This window comes from Piliocolobus tephrosceles, chromosome 16 (genome assembly GCF_002776525.5).
Source record: "Piliocolobus tephrosceles isolate RC106 chromosome 16, ASM277652v3, whole genome shotgun sequence".
Taxonomy (NCBI): Eukaryota; Metazoa; Chordata; class Mammalia; order Primates; family Cercopithecidae; genus Piliocolobus; species Piliocolobus tephrosceles.
The window spans coordinates 32,845,257-32,860,918 of record NC_045449.1 but is presented as its reverse complement, the minus strand read 5'-3'; the positions used below and the strand labels follow the sequence as shown (position 1 = coordinate 32,860,918).

Here is a 15,662-nt window from a genome sequence, read left to right as displayed (position 1 = left end):
GTAGGGAGGTGCTTCTGAATACATCACAAAAAACAAACCAGAATTTTAAAATGTGAAACCATAAGTCAAGAGGATGAGAGCTGAACAGCTCTTATAAGTTTAAAAGTGGCTAAGAGCTCTTACATCTTTATAGTAATAAATATTGTAGTGTACAATGGTCCATTGGGAATCCTCACTCATATGTTAGTCCATGATTGAAGATCAAGGTGTCAGGTCCATTTAGAATCAGTGTATTTTGGGTATGTTTTAAGCTTTAATCCATATTTTGAAAAAACAGTTAACAACATTTCTAAGGGAAATATAATCACCTTGCTTACCTCGCAGTCCTCCACCGCTCACTATAGAGTGAATTGTGAGTTTCAAACACTGGTATTCCTTTATTTTGGATTTTCCCGTAAGTAGATGGAAAGGGGATGTGACCTTGGCCAATCACCATTCTTAAGTGGAAAGCCTTTTTCAGCTTAAGAAACCATTACCTGATCGACAGGGGCTTTCCTAGCTGAAAATAACTGTTTACTACTTAAAGGTAGTGTCTGTGAGATGCAGGTGTAGTTAGGAGAGCCTTGATTGTAACAGTCTTCCATCATCAAAATCTCCCTGGAGAGGTTTTGCCAGTGGTCTCTTAAAATAGAGGTGCCATTCCAGAGTGGAGGTGATGCATTTTGTCTCCTCTATGACACAACAGTATATGATAAAAAGAATAAATATAAATAGTTCCCAGGTCACATACATGCCTTGACAATTACATGAATGAAATCAAGGTTGGCTGAGAGATGCTGTTTAAGATTCCGGAAAAAGTGAAGGTTTCACAGATTGACACCTTTGCTCTACCATCTACTAGCTCTGTGACAGTAGACAAGTTATTTAAATCTCTTAACCTCAGCATCGTGAATTGTTGAGAAAAATCTAAAAAGTATGTTGCTAAAAACAGAGTTTAATTTATGCTTGCATGGATAGTGTACGGTCGTGTTGTAAAGGACTCTAGTGGAAAGGTGGTCTCCTTATCACTTCTGCTCCCTAGCCACACAGTTTCTCTTTGAAGAGGTAATTACTGTTTCCAGGCAAATGCAAGAACTTGGTTTCAATGTTCCATGATGAAATGTTGAATTCATTAACATTTGTTGAGTGCCTATTATGTGTCAGAACTATTCAGGGAGCTATGGGGAGTAAAAAGATGAGTTCATAGTCTAGAATGAAAAACAATACCCAACTAATTTTAATATGAGATGGTACACATAACAGTAAAAGTTTAAGAACAGAAGAGAACATAAATTAATTTATTCAAGGGGGTAGGTTGGAATAAAGAGTAAGATTAAGAACATGTTTCAAGGGAAATGAAAAGTTTCAGGCACCATAGTAAGTTCTCTCTGACTTAAGTCATCTGATTCAGGAACTGGGCCCCTCTCATGGCTATAAAAACTCTAATTTGAGGTACTGACTCATGGCTATGAATTTCTAACATAGGAAAAGGAAAAGGTAGCCCAAATAGAAGGTCAAAGGGTTCACTATTTCCTCTTTAGGTAGAGAGAAACAGAAAAGTAAATGGGTTCTGTTCCCGATCTTACAAGCATTCATTTGAGAACTACATAAACTCATCTAAAGAAGGGATAACTAACTAGAAAGTTCAACTAAGTGTCAAGTATAACTTAGTGTTCTCTACAATCTTAACATTGAGCATTTATAGAACAACTGTTGCCTTTCCAAATATTGTAGAACACCAAAGTAAAATAGGTTTAAGACTCAAGACGCCACTTCATACAACAGAAGTCAATTCTACCATGTTTCTTGTAGCTGTCTAGAACATAAGTACAAGTAACTAAACTGCAATGACACAATTAACATTTCGGAAATTCTTCAACAAAATGCTTTGGCTTAATGGAACTTAGGGTCAGTTCTCCATATGCCAATGTCCTGTGTCCAAAATGGGCTGGCTTCAAAGACAGCCCAAAATATCCCTAAAATTATGTCTGAAAGTTAGCCTAGTAAGAGCAAAAAGCAAAAGTATGTCCATTCTTTTCAGCAGATGTTTACCAGTCTTGACCATAGATCCCAGAAAGCAAGACTTTGCTAGAGTTAATGCTTTATAAGGATAACTTTAAAACAAATATCTCCATGCTAAGCCTAATAGAACGAAAGCTTGTATCAAAGAAATATTCTGTTTAAACATAATGCTGCTTTAAAAGAATAACATAAAAGATAATTTGAAATGCTTTGTAAAATATTTCATTTGATTACACAATTGACCATAGGCCCAAACAAAGGAATAGTGACCATAACATAAGGGAAAACCTAATTGAGGACCAGGTTTAAGTCAGGTAACGAAGATAAAGACTCAGCATTACCAACTTTTAATCCTGTTATGATATTTAAAGCCTTATGTTTTATAAGAAATCAACAATGGTTATCATTGTTGATTATCACTGACTATCATTATTAATCAGATATCAAGAAATATTGATTACCTGCTCTGTGGAAGGTACCAATACCAGGCAAAGGGAGATACGAAGACAGCCCTTGTTCTCAAAGAGTCCTTTATTATAAGCCATTACTTTTCCCCATCTGTTCCAAGCATGCTACATATAGGGTAATCCAATAATGCCATCCAGGGTTATCTTTTTTTCTTTTTTTTTTGAGACGGAGTCTCACTCTGTCACCCAGGCTGGAGTGCAGTGGTGTGATGCCGACTCACTGCAAGCTCCGCCTCCCAGGTTCTGGCCATTCTCCTACCTCAGCCTCCCGAGTAGCTGGGACTATAGGTGTCCGCCATCATGCCTGGCTAATTTTTTGTATTTTTAGTAGAGACAGGGTTTCACCGTGGTAGCCAGGATGGTCTCAATCTCCTGACCTGGTGATCCGCCCATCTCGGCCTCCCAAAGTGCTGGGATTACAGGCGTGAGCCATCGTCCCCGGCCCATCCAGGGGTATCTTAAGCCAAGCAGTAACAGAGCAATCAGCATCCACACCTACTATTAAGGTGTTTCATGCTTCCACTTTTACCATTTTCATTTGGCAAGGAAATCCTGATTACATAACCTAAAAACATTTAGAGACTTAAGAACTGCTATCAGTATCATCTCCTTCTACTCATTCTTGTCCATGGATCATGGATGCCATAAAATCTGCTAACCTAATTCCTTTTTGCAGCATACCACTTAATTGCAGGAAAAGCTCAAATTCAAATGTGTTATTATTTAAAGCTAAGCCTCACTTCAAATTGAGGTATTTAGGTTTTGAAAAATTCCTCCCCAAAATTCTACTCTGGTATTAGAAAAATCACAATCACAAGCCACAGAACATTAAAGTCACAACTTTGGCAAAATATCAGGATAACTTCAGGGGTGAGATTTGAACTTCAGCACCCAAAACCAAAAATACAATATTCTAATCCTATAATATCACTCTCTTCTGTGATGATTATTAAGGCCCCTTAAATACTAAGAACAGAAAGAGGGACAAAGCCTCTATTTTTCTCCTCTCCATGCACAACTCAGTCCCAATGTTATAAATATATGCATGTTCTATAACAACAAGCTACCTTCAAAATGTCCAAGTAATTACAGGTTCAGGTCAAGAACTCCAGACCATATTGATTACATCTCTATGCAAGAAGGACCCTCCAGCACCATTTGTATCCACTATGACAGCTTTTAAGGATCTGTGACATTAAGAATTTTCAGTACTATCAATGCCAGGAATGGAAAGCCAATGACCAGTCAGGCCTGTCAGTTGTTGCCTAAAGCAATAAGGACAAGCTGGGAATTCATCACACTGGAACTTCATCTGCCAGCTGCATTCACACATTTTCACCACCTGAATAGTTGATTCTCTTCAACTCCCACGTGGCTCATTTCAGCATACAGTGTTTTGAAATGAATATTTGATTAGGCAGGGTAGAAAGAGGTTTGGACTTATCTGAGGTGTCACCATAATGCACTTTAAGTAATTTTAAGTATCAGGAGCTAGGTGTTCTAGGTCCTGTTCTTTTACTATTGCTGAAATGGATCTGTGATCCTAATTAAACAAGATTAAATGAGATGAGACATGTGGCAAGACCTAGCACAGCGTTGGGCACCTAACTGTTTATAACTTAATACTGGTTTCCCATCTCTTTTACTTCTGTCTATTGAAAAATATCCTGAAGATTCCTCATAGAGCCTCCTGATTCAGAGACAGGGATCTCACACTGCCAAGGAAACTTAAAAATCACCCTGCTACTTTTCCAATTTCTCTTTTTATCAAAAATCCAAACCATCACTTAAATATAAACCTAAGAAATAAAGAGGCCCGGGCATAGTGGCTCATGCCTGTAATCCCAGCACTTTGGGAGGCCGAGGTGGGTGGATCACAAGGTCAGGAGATCAAGACCATCCTGGCTAACATGGTGAAACCCCGTCTCTACTAAAAATACAAAAAATTAGCCGGGCGTGGTGGCGGGTGCCTGTAGTCCCAGCTACTCAGGAGGTTGAGGCAGGAGAATGGCATGAACCTGGGAGGCAGAGCTTGCAGTGAGCCGAGATCTTGCCACTGCATTCCAGCCTGGGCAACAGTGTGAGACTCCATCTCAAAAAAGAAAAAAGAAAAAAAAAAAAAGAAATAAAGAAACAGAGTAGGCTTCTTAAAATTCCTTCCTTATGTTTAGATCTGAACGGTTTGATTATGATATGCCTAGGTATGGTTTTCTTTGTGTTTATTAATATCTCAGCATATAATGAGTTTCTTACAACCTTGACTTATGTCTTTCATTAATTTTGGAAAATTCTCAACCCTTCATGTATTTCTTTTGCCATATTCTCTTCTTTTCGTTCATATATGTGAAATAATTACACAGATGTTACTTTGATATTGCTATAGTTTGATATACCACTCACACTGAGTTCTGTTTTACTTCAGTATTTTTCTCTCTCTGCTTCAGTTCTGATAAATTTTTACTTATCAAACATTATACTTAATAGTGAAATAATAAACCCTTCCTCCTAGGGCTGAGAAGTGTTGCGGGAAGTCAGGGAGCCTGAATGGAGGGACTGGCTGGAGCCACGGCAGAGGAACATAAATTGTGAAGATTTCATGGACATTTATCAGTTCCCAAATAATACTTTTATAATTTCTTATGCCTGTCTTTAATATCGTAATCCTGTTATCTTTGTAAGCTGAGGATGTACATCACCTCAGGACCACTGTGATAACTGTGTTAACTGTACAAATTGATTGTAAAACATGTGTGTTTGAACAATATGAAATCAGTGCATCTTGAGAAAGAACAGAATAACAGCAATGTTTAGGAAACAAGGGAAGACAACCATAAGGTCTGACTGCCTGCAAAAAGAGCCATATTTTTCTTCTTGCAGAGAGCCTATAAATGGATGTACAAGTAGGGAAGATACACTAAATTCTTTTCCTAGCAAGGAATATTAATATTAATGTCCTGGGAAAGGAATGCATTCCTGGGGGAGGTCCATAAACAGCGCTCTAGGAATGTCTGTCTTATGTGGTTGAGATAAGGACTGAGATACGCCCTGGTCTCCTGCAGTGCCCTCAGGCTTACTAGGGTGGGAGAAAAACTCTGCCCTGGTAAATATGAGGTCAGACCAGTTCTCTGCTCTCGAACCCTGTTTTCTATTGTTTAAGATGTTTATCAAGACAATACGTGCACCGCTGAACATAGACCCTTATCAGTAGTTCTGCTTTTGCCCTTTGCCTTGTGATCTTTGTTGGACCCTTATCAGTAGTTCTGCTTTTGCCCTTTGTCCTGTTCCCTCAGAAGCATGTGATCTTTGTTAGATCCTTATTAGTAGTTCTGCTTTTTGGCCTTTGAAGCATGTGATCTTTGTACCTACTGCCTGTTCTTACACTCCCTCCCCTTTTGAAACCCTTAATAAAAATTTGCTGGTTTTGAGGCTGAGGCGGGCACCACGGTCCTACCGATATGTGATGTCACCCCGGTGGCCCAGCTGTAAAACTCCTCTCTTTGTACTGTCTCTCTTTATTTCTCAGCTGGCCAACACTTACGGAAAACAGAAAGAACCTATGTTGAAATACCAGGGGCGGGTTCCCCCAATAGAGAAGAAAACAAGAATATTCAATATCATCATTTCTATTCAACATCGTAGTGGAGGTTTAAACAAGTGGAGAAAGATAAATATAAAGATTAAAAAGAAATAAAACCATCTTTATTTGTAGACGACATGATTACATAGTAGAAAATCCAAGAGATTCTACTATTAGAATGAGTAAATGAATTTGGAAAAGTTGCTGGATACAAGTTCAGTTTTTGTTTTGAGACAGGGTCTCTCCTCTGTCACCCAGGCTAGAGTGCAGTGGTGCAGCCTTGGCTCACTGTAGCCTCGACCTCCTGGGCTCAAGCAATCCTCCCACCTCAGCCTCCCAGGTAGCTTGGACTACAGGTGCATGCCACCACACTCAGCTAATTTTTAAATTTTTTTGTAGAGACGAGGTCTCACTATATTGCCCAGGCTGGGATACGAGTTTATTATACAGAAAAGTATTTTATTCTATATGCTATAAAGAAAACTGACAAGTGAAATAAATATGTGCTATAGTTATTATCATCAAAATGTAATAATAGAAAGAACAAAATTTTATATAAGATGTGTAAGACTCCTACATTGAACCTTACCAGGGAGAAATTAAAGAAGGCTTAAATAAGTGAATAGTTATAAAAGTTTATGTTTTGCCTGTAATCTTAGCTACTCAGGAGGCTGAGGCACAAGAATCGCTTGAACCCTGGAGGCAGAGGTTGCAGTGAACCTGTATCACACCACTGCATTCCAGCCTGGGCAACAGGGTAAGTCTCCACTTCAAAAAATAAAAAAAGTTTATGTTTTGAAAGATTCAGTATTTTTAAGATGTCAATACTTTCAAATTTGATATACAGATTCAATGAAATCCCAACTAAATCTCATCTGAATTTCTGTAGAAATAAACAAGCTGGTAATTTAATGTGTGTGTGTGTGTGTGTGTGTGTGTGTGTACGAGAATATGCATACCAGTAGTTTTCAAACATTTTTAAATTCAGGATCCCAGTGTGCTTAAAAAAACTCAGGACTCCGGCCGGGTGTGGTGGCTAATACCTGTAATTCTAGCACTTTGGAAAGCCAAGGCGGGCAGATCACTTGAGCTCAGAAGTTCAAGACCAGCCTGGCCAACATGGTGAAACCTTGTCTCTACTGAAAAAACAAAAATTAGCCGGGCATGGTGGTGCATGCCTGTAGTCCCAGCTACTCAGGAGGCTGAGGCAGGAGAATCACTTGAACCCAGGAGGCAGAAGTTGCAATGAACCGAAAGTGCACCACTGCACTCCAACCTGGGTGACAGAGCGAGATTCCGTCTCAAACAAACAAACAAACAAACAAACAACAACAACAACAAAAAAACCCAGGACTCCAAAGATCTTTGGTTTATATGTACTATATCTATCAACATTTAATACAATTATGTATTAGCTAATTTAAAAACAAGGATAAAGCCTCTATGTAGAAACATAAATTACATTCTACATAAAAATATTTTCTCAACAAAAAACAGTGAGAAAAGTAACATTTTTACGAGAAAACCCTCTAATAGACAACAGCTAGATTCTCATATCTGCTATAGAATTCTATCTGTTCTGATATGCTGTTTTGGTTGTCATACATGAAGAAAAGTTGGTTCAACTCAAATATGTAACTGCTAAAAGATAAAGTATATTAATAGCATCTTCAGGTTCTAGGGATGTTCTTCCTCGATATGACCCTTAACAAATTAGTTGCAATGTGGAATGTGAAAGCATATCAATTAACTTTCATATTCTATTACATTAAAATCCTTTGTCCTATCTTGCATTTGGAATGATTCCTTTACTCTTGTATGATTTTGTAGCAACATGAAACTGGTCATTTGGAAAATGTTGCAGATGTTCCGAATGCTGATATATTTCATTATCTATCATGTAAAAAATCATATTAGTTAATATCACTACTTATTTCACGAGAATTTTTTTTTTTTAAAGACAGAGTTTCACTCTTGTTGCCTAGGCTGGAGTGCAATGGCGCGATCTTGGCTCACTGCAACCTCTGCCTCCCAGGTTCAAGTAATTCTTCTGCCTCAGCCTCCCAAGTAGCTGGGTTTAGAGGCATTCACCACCACACCCAGCTAACTTTTTGCATTTAGTAGACATGGGGTTTCACCATGTTGGTCAGGCTGGTCTCGAACTCCTGACCTCAGGTGATCCACGCGCCTTGGTGTCCCAAAGTGCTGGGATTACAGGCGTGTGCCATCACGCCTGGCCAAGAAATGTCTTTAAATATGGGGACTTTGTTAAGCAGATAGTGGTGGATACAAGGTTTTCAAATTTCTAATTTTCAATTGAAAGCTAGAATGTTATTATTGGTAATAAATATTGTTAGTTGTTTTCTTCAAAGTGACAGGGTTTGCTTATTTTTGAGAAAATTTCTGCCAAATGCCCATGTCTGAATAAACATAGTTTGTTTTATTCAGATAAAACGGTATTCCATGAAAACAGTTGCTAGTTCAGTTTACAAATCCCAATGGCTTTCCCTCAAGACAACTATTGTGCATTCATTCCCACTTGATAACTTGATATACAGAATATTAAGAAGTTACACAGGGATCAAAACTTAATAAAATTAAAGTTGATGATTTTTACTGCTTCAAAGATATTCTTAGGTGAATACAGCTTAAAAAAGAACTCTAAGTAGGTAGCAGAGGCCACTAGCATAGTTAGGTGCCATTGCCTTTACTATGGTAAGAGGCCACTAGTTTTATCCATAATTGCTTCTGCACCATCTGTACTAAATTTCACCACAGTAGAAAAAACAAAGGCAAATAATAACTTAGTACTAGTACAAAAATAATTTTGACTTAATAGACCACTTGAAAGTATCTTGGGAATTCCCAGAGTTCTGTGGACCACACTTTGAAAAACCACTGGCATGTTCATACAAATGCACATGTGTGGAAATGCAAAGGCCCTAGAATAACCAAGATAACCAGAAAGAAAACAAAGGTAGAATATGAGACTTCAAAACTTACTAAACAGCTACAGTAATTAAGATAGTACAATATGGGTAAAAAGACAGTTATATAAATCAATGTAACAGAATAAAGAACCCAAGAAAAAATAAAATTTTAAAAAGCATCAGTGCAATTCATTAAAGGAAAGGTGCATCTTTTTGATAATCAGTGTGGGAGCAACTGGAAGAAACTAAACACCTTGATCCCTGCCCTACATAAAAATAAATTTTTTTATTTATTTAGACAAGGTCTTGCTCTGTCACCTAGGCTGGAGTGCAGTGGCGCGATCACAGCTCACTGGAGCCTCAACATCCCAGGCTTAAGTGATCCTCCCATCTCAGCCGCCTAAGTAGCTGGGACAACAGGTGGGCACCACCATGACTGGCTAAATTTTGTATTTTTTGTACAGACAGGGTTTCACTGTGTTGCCCAGGCTGGTCTCAAACTCCTAAGCTCATGCAATCTGCCCACTTGGGCCTCTCAAAGTAGGATTATCGACATCAGCCACCACACCTGACCACTCATAATAAAAAAATTAATTTGAAGGCCGGGCGCAGTGGCTCAAGCTGTAATCCCAGCACTTTGGGAGGCCGAGACGGGCGGATCACGAGGTCAGGAGATCGAGACCATCCTGGCTAACATGGTGAAACCCCGTCTCTACTAAAAAAATACAAAAAACTAGCCAGGCGAGATGGCAGGCGCCTGTAGTCCCAGCTACTTGGGAGGCTGAGGCAGGAGAATGGTGTAAACCCGGGAGGCGGAGCTTGCAGTGAGCTGAGATCTGGCCACTGCACTCCAGCCTGTGCGACAGAGTGAGACTCTGTCTCAAAAAAATTAATTAATTAATTAATTTGAAAAGGATCATAGTCCTAAATGTGAAGGCTAAAACTATACAATTTCTAGAAAAGAGTTATCTCTTCAAGACTGGAGGGGCTGGGCACGGTGTAATCCCAGCACTTTGGGAGGCCGAGGCAGGCAGATCACCTGAGGTCAGGAGTTCAAAACCAGCCTGGCCAACATGATGAAACCTCATCTCTACTAAAAGTACAAAAATTAGCTGAGCGTGGTAGTGGGCACCTGTAGTCCCAGCTACTCAGGAGGCTGAGGCAGGATAATCACTTTGAATCTGGGAGACGGAAGTTGCAGTGAGCCAAGATCATGCCACTGCACTCCAGCTTTGGTGACAGAGTGAGACTCTGTCTCAAAAAAAAAAAAAAAAGACTGGACAAAAGATAATTTTTTGTTTGTGAAAACATAAAAGGAAAAAAAATGAAAAAAATTTTTGCTTGTCAAAAGATACCATTAAGAAAGTGAAAAGGCAATTAACTGAAATAAAATATTTGCAATGCACATATCTCAAGAAAGGCATATATCCAGAATATTTAAAGAACACTTGGTATTCAATAAAGACAACATATCTAATAAAAATCAGCACGTTAACTAGGACATTACAAAAGATGATATCCAAATGGCCAATAATATATTTAAGATGCTCAATATCATTACTCAGCAGAGAAAAGCAAATTCAAACCATAGTTCACATCCACCGGAATGGTTAAAATAAAGATCAATAATATCAAGTGTTGATGAGAATGTGGAGCAACTGGAATGCTCATGCATTGCTGATAAGAATGTAAAATGGTACAGTCATTTTGGAAGACATGTTGGCAGTTCCTAATAGAGTTAAACATATGCCTACTTTGTGATCCAGCAATTCCAGTACTAGAGATATGTCCAAAGGAAATATATGCATATGTTGATGAGAGAGAGAGAGAGAACTTGTAAAAAAAATGTTTAGAGGAGATTTATTCCTAATAGCCGAAAGCTTGAAATGACAGAATAATGGATATATAAACTGTGGTATATTTGCAGAATGCAACACTATACTGCAATATTAAAAATGAACTAGTGACACATGTAATACCTGGATGAATCTCAAACAAATTAAGTTGAGCAAAAGAGGTGAGATACAAAAGCATAGACACAAGATGATTCCAATCATAGGAAGTTTAATATAGGCAAAGCTAATCTGTGATGATAAAACTGGTTACCTCTAGGTCATAGGTAGTATTAACTGGAAGAGGCATAAGAAACTTTCTGGGTTAATGGAAATATTCTATGTTTTTATGTGAGTAGTGGCTAACTGAATATAAAAATTCATCAAGCTGTACAATTAAAATATGTGCATTTTTGCTACACCCAAATTATACCTTAATTTTAAAAACATCTTCAGAGGTGCTTGAAAACACAGGTTCATGCATGTTTCAAGCTGAAAGGGACTCTGCTGAGACTAGAACTAATAAAGATCCATAAATTATTGGTCATTATTCCTTCCTTAATACCAAGATTCCAGAACAAGACTTTTCTCTGGAACAACTATTTTCATTTTGATTATTTACTTTAGCCTTTCTGTGACAGTTCTCAACAATATCCAGAGGGAATATCAGGAGCTCTGGCTCTGACTAGCTGACCAAATGGGGTCCCAGGCTGCTCTTTAATTGCCCACTGGGCTTACTATTCAATGGAGAGGGGCTCTTTGTTTGTTTCTAAGTTTATAGATGGCACCTATAAGCATAAGCCTCTCAGGCTCTTGCGCACAGTTTAAAATAGTGTTGCACTAACAGTTTGACACTCATGTCACTAAGACAAATGGAATTCCCGGTTCAGACTTAAACAAATTCTAATAGTGACCCCAACCTTGTCCCTCTGCCACCATAGTCTGATGCAACAGACTATATAAACAGTCCAGCCTGTATGAGAGGCAAAGTAAATGTACAAAAGTGAAAAGTTGGGTCTTTGGTCAAAAAGTCCCATGTAAATATGTGGAACCCTAGGATATCAACAGTGAGAAGCATTGCATCAATTCCTTCTCAAAATGCTTGGGAAAGATTTAAAGCCATGTCAAGGACCTGGTGCTTGCAATACAGAAAGCATAGGCAAGGTTTTAGTTGACACAAAGATTTATTCAAAGAAGCATGTGTCATCAGAAGACACTTTCCCAACAGCTTCTTCTACTTCTGTTTACTGTTTCTTCATCTTCCAATGGGGCTATCATTTTTTCTTTTTTTCTTTTTTTTTTTTTTTTGTTTTTTGAGATGGAGTCTCGCTCTGTCTCCCAGGCTGGAGTGCCATGGCCGGATCTCAGCTCACTGCAAGCTCCGCCTCCCGGGTTTACGCCATTCTCCTGCCTCAGCCTCCCGAGTAGCTGGGACTACAGGCGCCCGCCACCTCGCCTGGCTAGTTTTTTGTATTTTTTAGTAGAGACGGGATTTCACCATGTTCGCCAGGATGGTCTCGATCTCCTGACCTCGTGATCCGCCCGTCTCGGCCACCCAAAGTGCTGGGATTACAGGCCTGAGCCACCACGCCTGGCCTTATCATTTTTTCTTAATTGTGCTGAACTAAAATTTTCCTCATTGTTAAACTTGACTTTGATTTTCTAACATCCTATAAATATTGAAAGAATAAAGAGCCAGTCGCAGTGGCTCAAGCCTGTCATCTCAGCACTTTGGGAGGCCGAGGCAGGCGGATCGCAAGGTCAGGAGTTTGAGACCAGCCTGACCAACATGGTGAAACCCCGTCTCTACTAAAATACAAAAGCTAGCCAGGCATGGTGGCACGTGCCTATAGTCCCAGCTACTTGGGAGGCTAAGGCAGGAGAATCGCTTGAACCCGGGAGGCAGAGGTTGCAGTGAGCCAAGATCACGCCACTGCACTCCAGCCTGGGCAACACAGCGAGACTCCATCTCAAAAAAAAAAAAAAAAGAATAAGAGGAATGTTTAAATCAGAAGAGGAGAGATATAGCTGAGCATTTTCCTTATGGGCAAATAAGGTCTTTTCCCTACGTTCTTAATCTCTAAAACTTACTTTTGATTTTATACAGACAGGAGATAATCAAAAGATTAGAATTAATTTAATGTATATACATCCTCATTTCTAATATAAAAGCCAATCTTAATATTTGAGTTTGAATATTTTTTCTCCTCTGAGGGATTGTTCACAGGTCAGGGCTGAGCCTTCTTTTAATTTCACTCTTATCCTTAATCCTTTTACTGATCCCACACAAGTTTTCAGCACCCAAGGTACATGCCTGGAGTTTTTATCATTTTATAATCATCAAGAATATCTGAAACTCTATTAATTGAAAATCACATCATTTATTCAAAGAAATTGTAATATTTCTGAAGAACTTCGTATTCAGGAGTTACTTTAGGAAATACTTTGAACACACCCCTTCCAAAAAAGGTGGTAAAAAAAGTTTTGCAAAGGGACTCTTAATCTTCTTTTACTGATGTAGAAGTGAATGGCATGGTAGGAGAATGACTTGAAGGTTTTAGCAAAAGTTCAAGATCATGATTATAAAGTCATGGCTTTTTTCACTCAGTTCTAGCTTTAAGACCATGGAGCTATGTGGCCACACCATTGTAGAATGAACGATGTCTCTCACTAATCTCTTTATTTTTACCATCAGCATCTCTGTGCCTCTGACAGCCTTTAAGATATAGTATCTAAGTCAGCCTCAGACTGGAATGGCAACTGTCGATACAGTGAAATATAATCTTAGAATACTCTTCCCCTAGGCTGGGCACGGTGGCTCACACCTGTAATCCCAGCACTTTGGGAGACCGAGGTGGGGGGGGATCACCTGAGGGCAGAAGTTCGAGACTAGCCTAGCCAACATGGTGAAACCCCATCTCTACTAAAAATACAAAAAATTAGCTGGGCAGGGTGGTGGCACGTGCCTGTAATTCCAGCTACTTGGGAGGCTGAGGCAGGAGAATCGCTTGAACCCCGGAGGCGGAGGTAGCAGCGAGCTGAGATCATGCCATTGCACTCCAGCCTGGGCAACAAGAGTGAAACTCTGTCTAAAACAAAAAAAAAAACACTCTTCCCTCAGTCCATGAACAAAATCTCTATATGATAAAAGAATGTCTCTATAAGAAGGTCTTTCCAGCACAGATTTGACTGCAAGACAAAATAAAAACTGCTCAAATAACCTCCTTGGTACGCATCTAGTTGCACTTCTCTATTAATGAGTATTACTTGGTTTTTTGAAGGTGATGTACCAAATGCCAAATACATAAAGTAGGCATAAATGATCATTATAAAATTAATCAAATCAAACTAGTTTGGGATTTTAAGGGTATAATTTTCTTCAGTAAACAAGTTATTTTGATAGTGGGAAAAATTAGGTGCGCAAAAGGTATATCCTAAATTAATTATTTTTATTACTTCAATTGTACAACAAAAGTAGTACTCCTCTTGAGTCAAGAACAAAAAACCCCAAGTCTGCAACTTTATCCCTATTTACTGAAATGCTTGATGTAACACTAATACCTTATGATCCAAGCCTGCTCAGAAGGATAAGAAGTCATTTTTCTTATCTGTCACATTGTCCCTTCACACTACCATCTTCCTCAGGCATGTACACAAACACCGCTTCCACCACACCTCATAACTTTATAAAATGTTTTCTTTAACAGAGTTTGATAAAGATGTCTGCTCTGCATATGAGTCACACATAAGTTTGTCCTTCGATCTCAATTATCTGAGTTCTTTGTTAGTAAACATCCATCTCCATAGTAAAACCACAAATCAAGACAAACAAACTCAGGGTGAACCAGATCTTTCTAGGCTCTTTGATTTGATGACTCAGAAGCAAGGAAAGGTTATCTATTAGGTACAGCCTTCAAGTTTTGGAACAAGAATAGTCAGCAATCTGGAAAACAAAGTTCCAACAAGACACTGACAGCTGTCTTTCTGCTTTCTCTTTGGAGGCCCTACACCTTTATCAAAAGAAGGGCACACGTTATAAGGTACAAAGAATGGGAAGAAATTCTTAGCTATCTAGCCAAAATGAACGTACAGAAAAATGAATAAATTGATGCCGTGCTTTGGCTAGAAATACTATCAATGATTCATAGACATTGTTGTTCATTAGCAGGACATGGGAAAAAGTGAGCAACTGCCCCAAATCCCATTTGGTCTGGGTAGCCTGTGTCTTAGGTTAAAATCCTATAATGTGTCCATTTCCAAAGTGATCTCCTCAGCCAAGAAGGGGACATCTTACAATTATTTAACCCCCACAAATTTTAGGTAGGATGGTTTTGTTTTGAGACAGAGCCTTGCTCGGTCACCCAGGCTGGAGTGCACTGGCGCAATCTCAACTCACTGCAACCTCTGCCTCCCAGTTCAAGCGATTCTTGTGCCTCAGCCTCCTGAGTAGCAGGGATTACAGGCACGCGAAACCACGCCCAACTAATTTTTGTATTTTTAGTAGGGATGGGGTTTCGCCAGGCTGGTCTCAAACACCTGACCTCAAGTGATCCGCCACTTCGGCCTCCCAAAGTGCTAGGATTATAGGTGTGATCCACTGCACCCAACCAGTATGGTGTCGCTTGAATCACCAAAGCCAAGATGAGACTGATGTTATGGGAATAACATCTACTCATTAAGCAGTTAAGGAACTGCTGAAAATCGAAAATGCTCTATACGTATTTTATAGAGAGACAGTAAGAATCTAGTTCATAGGTATCTAAAGGCATAGAATTTACCCTGTGCTTAAATCACTGAAGTTAATAATTTAAAAATATGTGTTTTAGGCAATGTGTTTCTTTGCAAAAGCGTGAAC

General features: G+C 39.1%; 1 protein-coding gene across 7 annotated transcripts in view; it reads right to left on the bottom strand.

Moving 5' to 3' along the window:
- The window catches only part of BCAS3 (BCAS3 microtubule associated cell migration factor), a 722,154-nt gene that overhangs the window by 298,484 nt on the left and 408,008 nt on the right, over positions 1-15,662 (bottom strand). The gene's annotated exons all lie outside the window — the stretch shown is intronic.